The 10742-nt window shown below is 39.0% G+C and overlaps 1 pseudogene; it reads left to right on the plus strand.

Annotated features, from left to right (window-relative positions):
• Positions 1-5013: 5013 nt before the first annotated feature.
• LOC102871493 lies at positions 5014-5874 on the plus strand (annotated as a pseudogene).
• Positions 5875-10742: the final 4868 nt, after the last annotated feature.

The following is a 10742-nucleotide window of genomic DNA, read 5'->3' on the forward strand; positions in this document are numbered from 1 at the left end:
TAATGTAGAGGGGTCATTTGTAAAACTATATTCAGTGCAACGATTTTTCTGCTGAGTCTTTTCTATAAGAGTCTTTATTCTGTGTTGGTAAACAATCAGAATTTTCATTCTTGACTCTGCAGTTTAGTTTCTTCTTTCTATTTCCTCTATGTCTTTGTAAATATAATCTTCTTTCCTGTATTGCTATAGTAATCCCTCTACCCACAAATTTCCCAGAATTCTAGTTGCCTGTTCTACCACTTAATCCAAGATTGTCTGGTTTTGTTGCGGTGGCTTTAATAGATTTTTCTTTCCGTGAACTAACTCTCTCTCTCTCTTTTTATTTATTTATTTTTTTATTTCAGTTTTAGTTTATGTGGGAATAGTAACTTCCTCATTGGGGTCCCAAGTAGAAATAGTTCTTTTCCCTCTGAATGGACATATAAGCATCTTCTAGAACTAGTTTATTTATCCTGCCCCTGATATTACCTGTGCCTATTAAAAAACAAAAATAACTGTTCTTTTTGTTTTCTTTTTTTAATTTTTTTATATTACTATGATTTATTTAAAAAGTTTAAATACATTGTTTTTCACAAAAGATCCTTTCCATTTCCTTCAACCCACCAACCTGTTGAATTGTGTAACCCTATGATGAACACACTACCCCCCATATTGTATCTACCCTGCCCTTCCCCTCTCCTTGGATCCTCATACTCATTCTACAATAATGGTTTTATGCAGTATTTGTCCTTGTGGGACTGAGTTAGTTCACTCTGAATAATGCTCACCAGTTTCTCCCAAGTTAGGTAATAACTTACAAAATGATTGCTACTGCCTGCATACTGTGTAGTATTCCATTATATGAAATTGACTTGTGTGAAATAGGGATTGTCAAACTTCATTATGCGTTTTGGCAAGGTTGGTTACAATATTGGTAACTAGGCACTTCTCCTAGAGTTTCCAACTTGGTAGGTTAGGGTAGAACCTGAGATTTGACATTGCTAACAGCTTCCTTGGTACTGCTGCTAACCTGAGGACAACACCTTGAAAACCACTGCTGTAAAACATGTAGTTATACTATTCTGGGATGAATGCATTGATGAAAGCAAACCCAGATAGCTAGCCAGTCTAAAATTCTGAGGACAAAACTGAAAAATAAAAACTTAGGTCTGAGCTTGGGATCATACCACCTAGTTGAACAAATTATGGCTTACCTTGAGAAAAGTGGGAGTCATAGAACACTTCATCGTGCTCATACAAAATCTATACCTAGACCAAGAGGCTGTTCTCTGAACAGAGCAAGAGAACACTGCATGGTTTAAAAATCCAGAAGGTATACATTAGGGCTTTATTTTTTCTCCATTCCTCTTCAGCCTATATACGGAGCAAAACATTTGAAAAGCTTGAGTTTATGAAGAAGAATATAGGATCATAGAAAAGACTCATCAACCTAGCTATGTGTGTGACACATCCTTGTTTTCAGGAATTGAAGAGGACTTGAAGCACTTACTGCAGAAGGTCAAAGACTACAGCCTTCAATATGGATTACATCTCAAAATAAACAAAAGTTCTTAACACTGAACCAATAAGCAACATCATGATAGATGGAGAAAAGTTTGAAGGTATCAAAGATTTCGTTTTATCAGGATCCACAATCAGTATTCATGAACAACAGTCAAGAAATCAAAAGATATTTGTATTAGGGAAATCTGTCAGGGACCTGTCCAAAGTTCTAAAGAACAAGGCTGTCAGTTTTAAGACTACAGTGAGCCCTGATATTTTCAGTTGCTTTCTGTGCTTCTGAAAGTTGGACAGTGAGAATGTTCCTACATTGTGAAAAACAACCAATGTCACTGAACAATTTGAATATAAATTGTAGAGTGGGAAACGAAATTATTATGTGAGCTTTTGCCAAAAACACAATACAATGCTATTTAAGAAAAATATTTAGTGATGCATTTATGTGGATCAGGGAAAACAGATATGAGGGAAGCTAGGGAAAGAGAATAGAACAGAGAGTGAAAGCATACTTGAGTTTAAAGGTCTAAATTAAAACTCAGCAATTGCTAAATGCCACTGCTGGAAGGAACCCTTAGCAGCACAGTGTTTAAGCATTGGGCTGCTAACTGAACGGTCAGGGTTTAAAACCCAGAAGCTACTCCATGGAAGTAAATATACAGTGATTGGCTTTTGTAAAAGTTACAGCATAGGAAAACTCTGTAGACAGTTCTACAGTCCTGTAGCATAGCTGTGAGTTGAAATCACTTGGCAGCATTTAACAGCCTGATAGTGAAGGATTTGACACGTGGAAATGTACAGCCTCTTCAAAGCATGTTTCATAGGCTTACATGTTCTTTCTTCATATAAAACTTTCTACTAAAAGCTTTGCCTGTTGGATGGGTTTTGCCTCCCTGTTCCACTATGAGGACCTGGAACATCGGTGAAGATAGATGTACTGCCCACAGGAAAGAGAAATAACCTATTATTTGAGTTCCCAAATGCAATTTTTTAAAAATATTTTTCAGGCAGTGCAAAATAAAAATAAAAGTGAGTTTATTGTGGACAAGAAATAATCTTTCTCATAAGCAATGAGGTCAAAAGGATAGAATATGCCCCTGTTGTATTTGGCATCTCTACAATATCATTTAATTCCCTGACCTCAGTTTTCAATATTTAACACCAAAACCATAAAAGGGAAGTGTAATAAAATATTCCTTTTCTCATCTAGCACAAGCACCTTCCTGTCTCCTCAAAAGAGATAAATGATCTTAATACACCTTAATGCGGAAAGAAAGAAGTCTGCCATACTCCTATTTTATCCACTTGCCAACTTAAAAGTCTGGGGACTGCAGAGCTCACTCTCCCAACAAATGCAAGTTACCCCACCCAGTCTTAGGAAAACTCATGTGAATTGATGGCATGTTGGAAAGCTTTTCTTAAGCAATTGAACAATTTTTGCCCTTTTGCTTGAAATTCAGCATCTCTTGGACAACGTGTTCTGTTTGCTTATATTTTTCTAGAAGGGAGCTATGAAAGAGAAAGAGCAGGGAATCTCTGTTAGAGGTGTGTTTTGTCCTTTAAAGGTTGCTGAGAATATAGGCCCCAGGTCAGCTGGAGAACTGGCAGCTGAACCTGTTAAAAGAGAAAAGGAAAATAATGGGCAGATCCCCACTGGAATTGTATAGAAACTTTCACAAAGGTCACTAATCAGCATGAAGTGCATCAAATCGCAGATATAGACAAAAAACGTGAGAACTGGTAATTCTAAAAGCATAAGCTTCCTCTGGGTTAAGACAATGGGGATAACCATGAAGCCATCTAAGTTTTAAACCAAAGAATTTAACTTTGAGTAATTTCAAGTATTGAAAGCAGGAGTGGCATCCACTTCCTAAACAACAAGCCTCTGGAAACTCTGTGAACTTTGAGAAACGACGACAGTTATAGAAAGGCTTCAGGCCTTTTGTTCATAGGGTCACTGTGAGTTGTGCTCGACTCGATGGCAATCAACAACAACAATTTCAAGTAGGTGGTGGTGCTCAGGATGAAAGCCACATAGTAGCCTCTGACTTCTAGGAGAGGACGTGGTTTCTGTCAGTCATGCTGAGATGAGGCAGTGGTTATTTTTTAGTTTCCTTGATGTCTTACTTGGAAATGGCCTGCATGTGTCATGGAATACATTCTGGCTATTAGTGACCCTCCATCAGGTTTCTGAGGCTGTCCTTCCTGATGGGAGGAAGCTGTGCATCTTCTAGAGACCCTAGAGTTTTGGTTTCCAGTGTAACATGCTTCAGGTTGTACTAAACAAATAACTATCGTGGTGCAGTGATTGAACATTCAGCTGCTGACTGCTAACAAAAAGGTCCATAGTTTAAAACCATCCAGTGTCTGGAAATCTCCATACAAATGACAGCCTAGAAAACCACATGGAGTTACTGTGCGTTGAAGTCAACTCTAATGTCTCTTACAGCTGCCTTGTCAATAAAAAATACTGAAGCACCTCAGGGGCCCTAGTACACTTCTTGTTGAGCTGCAGTGATCAGCAGGGCAAGAACCTGGCTACTTTTATTCCCCCCTCCCTCAGGATGTATTTGTACAAATAGCACAGGAGGACACTTGCCTCATGCAGATGGCAGCCTAGGGGGTCACAGCAGTCCTTCTGTCCTCAGATGGAGAACTTAATTATGCAGCCTTTGCAGAGGTCTCGGTGCTTTAGGAGCCTGAACTTGGAGCAGGAACTTAGGTTGAAGCCTTGGCTGGCACCTGGATTGAGGCCATAGCTGGTACTTGAGTTGAGGACTTTGCCGGAGCTTCGACCTTACTGTCAGCCTTGGCTTTGGATTTTGGCTGGTTAGGTGTGATCCCCTTGGCAGTGTGGGCCATAGCACACTTCCCAAGCCTGGGGTGGGCAATATAGACAAGTTGACTGAGCTTGGGATCCTGGGCTTGACTTCCTTGAGCTTTACATGGTTTACTGTTAAGAAAGGTTTTTATCAGGGTTGTAACCTTTGTCCTTACCGTTTCAATCTTTATATTGAGCAAATTATTCAGGAAGCTGGACTTTATGAAGAGGAATGTAAAAAAAATTTTTTTTTCCAAAAAAAATGTGGCATCAGGATTGCAGGAAGACTCATCATTAACCTTCAGGATGCAAATTACAATATGTGGTATGTCAGAAGAGGAAGACCCTCAATGAGATGGATTGATAGAGTGACTGTGTCAATGAAATCGGTGGATCAAAGACAGTAAGCTTGGCTCAGAATAGTACATGATTCAAAGCCATGGTTCATAGGGTCGCTGTGAGTAGTAGTTGACTCAATGACACGTAACAACAGCATGCAGAGGACACAATCTTGCTTGCTTAAAATGAGGAGGACTTGAAACAGTCGCCGCAGAAAATCTAGCACCACCACAGCCTTCAATATGGATTACATCTCAATGTAAAGAAAACAAAAATTTGCTTTCTGTGCTACTCAAAGCAGGGTCCATACAGCATTATCCTGCTTCCCATCATCACTTAAAGGGGAAACTGCCACAATGTCCAGAGCCCTTCATGTCCTGCAGATGAAGGAAGAGGATGTCCTCAAATTCCTTGTAGCAGGAACACACTTGGATAGCATCAGTTGACTTCCAGTTGGAACAATACATTTACAAAATGAAAAGTGACGACATCTATATCATAAACCTGAGGAAGACCTAGGAGAAATTTTTATTGGATGCTCAGGCATTGTTGCCATTGAAAATCCAGCTGATGTCAGTGTCATGTCCTCCAGAAAGCTGAAGTTTGCTGCTGCTACTGGAGCTACTCCTGTTGTCGGACGTTTCACTCCTGGAACCTTCACTAACCGGATGTAGTCAGCCTTCTGGGAGGCTCGTCTTCTAGTGGGTATTGATCCTAGGGCTGACCACCAGCCTCTGGCAGAAGTATCATATGTTAACCTGCCCACCATTGCTCTGTGTAACACAGATTCTCCTCTGCTGCATGGACATTGCTATCCCACGCATTAACAAGGACGCTCACTCTGTGGGTGTGATGTGGTGGATGCTGGCCCAGGAGGTTCTGTGTATGCATGGCACAACCTCCCAGAGCACCCTTGGGAGCTCATGCCAGATCTGTACTTCTACAGAGATCAGAAGAGATTGAAAAGAAGAGCAGGCTGCTGCTGAAAACGCTGTGACCAAGGAAGATTTTCAGGGAGAATGGACAGTCCCTACTCTTGAGGTTACTGCTGCTCAACCTGAGGTGTCAACTGGTCCGAAGGTACACAGGTGCCCTCTGTGCCTCTTCAGCAGGTCCCTGCTTAAGCCTGGAGCGCTCAGCCTGGAACTAGAGACCGGCCTACAGCTCCTACTGCTCAGGCCGCTGAGTGGATTCAGTCTTTTAAAAAGTGGAAATAATATATTTTGTTATTGTTGTTGCCTGACTGCCGCCATTATGGGTCACATGCATTCTCCCTGGAAGAGCTTGTCCCAGTCGGCTCTGCCCTATTGCCGACGTGAAGGGACATATTTCCAAACCAGCCCAGAAGGGTCCTAGTCCTTCCCAGAGCGGTGTGATCCTCAGAGATTCACAGGGTGTTGCACACACAAGTGCGTTTTGTGACAGGCAATAAAATCCTGAAAATCCTTAAGTCCAAAGGACTGGCTCCTGATCTTCCTAAGGATCTCTACCCTTTAATTAAGAAAGCTATTGCTGTTCGAAATCATCTTGAAAGGAAAAGAAAGGATAAGATGCTAAATTCTGGCTGATTCTGATTGAGAGCCGAATTCACCGATTGGCTCAATACTGTAAGAGGGTCCTTCCCCCAAACTGGAAATATGAATCATCCACAGCCTCTGCCCTAGTTGCATAAATTTGTCTTTATGTACTTGAGCCATTAAAAAAAAAAAAGTGGAAATAATGGTGTTTTTTTTTAAATAAGAAAACTTAACTTTACACCTTGAAATATTGTTGTTTTATTCTGACATATATGCATTCACAAATAGTAAAGATTATTAAAATGTGTTACATTAGCAATTATTTATACTATAAGATATTTATTGTCTAGCTAAATTCTCAATGAAATGGTTGTAAATTTTTTTTAAAAGTGGAAATAAGGTTGACAAAAAAGAAACAATATGTTTCTTTAAAAAAAAAATCTCACCACTGAGAGGTGATAATCATGAAAAAGAAAAGATTGATATTGTCAGTGACTTCATGTTGCTTGGATCCATAATCAGAACATTTGGTCTTAGCAGTCAGGAGATAGGACAAATTTTGCACTGGGAAAGTCTGCAGTCAGCGACCTCTACAAATAACTGAGGAGCAGTGATGCTAGTTTGAAGATTAAATAAACACTTAATTCAGACTATAGTCTTTTAAATTATTTGCTATGTGTCAGAGCAGAACAGTACCCTTCTTGTTTGTGGGTGGGTTTTTTGGTGATTTTAGTGGGTTTTTTTTTAGTACACCACTTTTTTAATTCTCTCACCAAGGTTATTGTATGAATCTCTTTACCAAAAATGAGATTAAAAAATCAGAATCAATACAGTGCAGAAGACAGCAACAACATGAAAGCAGGGTGAATACAAATAGTGAACACAGAGGGGAAGTAGCATGGGAGCTGTTACATGGTTGGTTTTTCCCCAGAGGTGTTAAACAAAATGTATATGAATTGTTGAATAGAAAATAGATTTGCTCTAAATTTTCTCCATATCACAATAAAAAGTTAAAAAAAAAAGGAATAATAAGTTAAAATGAGTCCTGCCTCAATGCCATTGAGTCAGTTTCATCTGACAGTGGTCCTCTACCAGGTTTCTGTCTGTGAATCTGTATAGGTGGAGACTGCCCATCTTTCTCCCTACACTAGAACAGCTAGTGGATTTCAGTTGTTAACCTTTTCCTTTTCAGTGCACCCTCTTCACACTGTGCCTCATCAGAGCTCCTTTGAAACAGGGTATGTGGTTGGTACTTAGTCCTACTTTAGTGCAAGGGAAAGGAATGCAGGTGGTATAGTAGGTACATCCATCTGGCTGCAAACCGCAGAAGGACACACTCAATCATCTTGCTGTTGTGTGGGAGAAACTATATGGAATCTCCTCCCATAGAGCTATGCAGCCTCAGAAAACCAGTGATGAACCCGTTCCACAGTTTCTCATGTTTTCTATATAACATTCTATATTGGAGACCACTTGGTAGAAAAATATTGAGATAATTGTTTTTACTTGTAGTTGCACATTATTGCATTACAAAAACTTCTTTATTACAAATAATTTGAGTTATATACAGATTATATAAAACATTAAATGAAATAGTATTGTGTATACATCTTTTTAAGTTTTACTTACATATTGAGATAGATATCTTAAAGTAGAATTCTGAAGTAAAAAGATGAATGTATATGTATTTTTGCATTGAATTTGTGTCAATTTTAGTATGTTGGGATATGTTTTAGATGACTAAGTGCCATTTTTCTTTGATTATATCTTCAACCCATTTTTCTCTAGGGATGTTACACTTTATCCTCTTTATTTTTTTTTTATCCTCTCTATTTTAAAAAGTACAACACTGTTAGCTTCTTCTCTCTTATAAATTGAACTTCTTTTCCAAGATTTCTTATTTATATTTTTAGTTAGTTCTACTTTTTAAAATGTCTTTCTCATGTTACAAAGTCTTAATCTTTTACCTTACTGCTTCAGAGTTTGATTAAAGTTAGCCACATTTCCCTGCCCCAAGGTTGTGAAATGTTGCCTTATTTTCTTTCAAAACTTGTGGGCTTTAATTTCTTACATTTAGAAAATTCTCTGATCCTTTGGAAACTTATGCTTGTATATCATATTTGCGATTGATATGATTTTTCTCTTTTTTCCCTAATACTCTCCCATTATCTCAGTAGCATTTATTAAAGAAATAGTTATCTTTCCCTCCAGTTGATTTGGTATGTATGCTTTTTAAAATCCTAATTCTCATAATAGGTTGTTTCTGCATATTTTATTCTAGTCCATTAATCTGTTTACTCATATGGCAGTATAAAATTATTTTAATTACATTGGCTTAGGAGTATGTTTTAGTGATATGACAGCGCCGGCAGCTACCACTCCCACCTTGTTGCTCGTTTTTGGTTATTGTTAGATAGTTTCCCCATTTGGGTGTTTATCTCATCATTCACAGTAAAGGAACATTTCTTATTGGGGCTCTTTAGTTGGTCTTCTAAAGAGAGAAGATTCCTTCCTGAGTCAGTGGATCCAGTATGTTGTTGTTACTGTTGTTGTGTGCTGTTGAGTCAGAGCCAATCCATAGCTGACCTTCAGCAGGTTTTCAGAGGCAGTAAAGCACAGCGGAAGAGACAGCTCATCCGTCTCCTGAGGAGCAGTTGGTGGAGTTGGACCATGTATCTTTGGGATTGCCCAGCGGCTTTTTATCACGAGGCCACCAGAATTCCCTGTCCTTAGAAGCCGGACAGTATATCTATTTTAAGGCAGAAGAAGAGGCAAGATTATCTCAGAGTACTAGGTAGGACACAATCTTTCTCCTTGACCACACCCCAACTCCTAATACCAGATTCTACTTTCTAAGAAGCTTCTCTCCAAGGCAGATCTTCCTTGTTAGTATCCCAAAATAAGAATTGGCCAAAGGTAGAATTACATGCTTTCTAAATCTACAATACCCAGTGTTCTTTTATAGAATACATTTTTTTCATCCTCTTACACTTTTTAAAAATTGATTTGCATATAACCATTCTTACACACTGTATATACATTATGTGTTGGTTCTTCTTTGAGGAGCAATTCTTCTCTCTTTCATTTTGAGAACCTTCCAACGGAGGTGTTCTCAGTTCTAACACCGTATCACTGTTCTGTTGCTTTTTAAAGGCTTTCACTGGGCAGTCTTCTGCAGAATTAAATTGCCAGTCTATCTTCATATTCTGTCTTAGTCTGAAAGCTACACTGAAACTATCTACTATGGGTGACTCTAGTGACACCTGAAATACTGGTGACATAGCTTCTAGTGTCACAGCCACATATAAATACCAAATACAACAAACTTAGTTAACAAACTTAGACAAGTAGTGAAAATTGTTTTGAATGTGAAAAAGCAAACCCAATTAAAAACAGTGGTTTTCAAGCTGAACTCTCACTTCAGGCAACCTTGTAGGGAAGGGTAGAAAGTTCTGTAGGGTTTCCAGGACTGGGCATTTTTACAGCCCTAGGCTGTCACATCATTTTCCCACAGAGTTGCTCATAGGTTCAAATTTCCGACCTTGAAGTTCACAGTCAAGAACTTTAACCACTGTGCCACCAAAGCTTCTCTTAAAATATGATAGGGAAGAAATTACAGATAACTGTTTATATAACCCTGCACTAGGGAAGACCTTGCCAAAATTGATAACAAAGACTGAAACTAAAGTGAGCAAAATTGGAGTTTAACTACCATATGTTAAAAAACATGTTTAAAAATGCCAGTGCAAATTGGAAAACTCATTTGCTAAAGACACAGCCAAAAAGGACTGATAACAAATTATGTATAGATAGACACACATATAGTCTGTACAGTATTGTGCTACTAACTTGAAGGCCATCAATCTGTAGTAGTTTGAACGCACAAGTGGTCCCACTGGGGAAAGATGTAGCCTCAGAGTCCTGAGGGAGGTCTTTTATGAGTATTGCCCTTAGGATTATTTGGTCTGATTTTTCATGGCCCTCTGGTGGCCTAGTGGCAAGAAGCTGCTCTGCAATCCTAAAGGCACACAGTTCAAATCCACCAGCTAATCTGCAGGAGAAGGATGGATAGCCTTCAATTAACTGTCCCTGAAACCACACCCCCACACCCCCCGCACACACATACATATAAGTAACCTGCAGCTGTGGGCTTGAACATGGTAGAGAATGTGGGGATTGCACAGGATGGGACAAGTTTTTAATCTGCTATTCATAGGGCCAGTAGGAGTTGTAGTTGACTTCAGGACACATAACAGCACAAAAGTTCTTACAAATAAGTGAAAGAAGCGTGCCATACAATATAGATAAATCTTGAAGCATTATGATAAGGGAAGACAGACACAAAAGACCACTTATGATATGCTTCACTTAAATGAAATGTCTAGAACTGGTGAATCTGTAGAGACAAAAGGCTCATTACTGGTCTGTCAGCCTAGGGACCAGAGAGGAGACGGCTGCCAGGAGCCAGACAGAGCTCTTTGTGGGGTGTTAGAAATATCTGGGAATCAATGATGGTGCATGAAAAACTGTACAAATATATTAAAAACCACTGTATTTTATACTTTATT

Source organism: Elephantulus edwardii, unplaced genomic scaffold, assembly GCF_000299155.1.
Source record: "Elephantulus edwardii isolate Elephantulus edwardi_28Jun2011 unplaced genomic scaffold, EleEdw1.0 scaffold00427, whole genome shotgun sequence".
Classification (NCBI taxonomy): domain Eukaryota; kingdom Metazoa; phylum Chordata; class Mammalia; order Macroscelidea; family Macroscelididae; genus Elephantulus; species Elephantulus edwardii.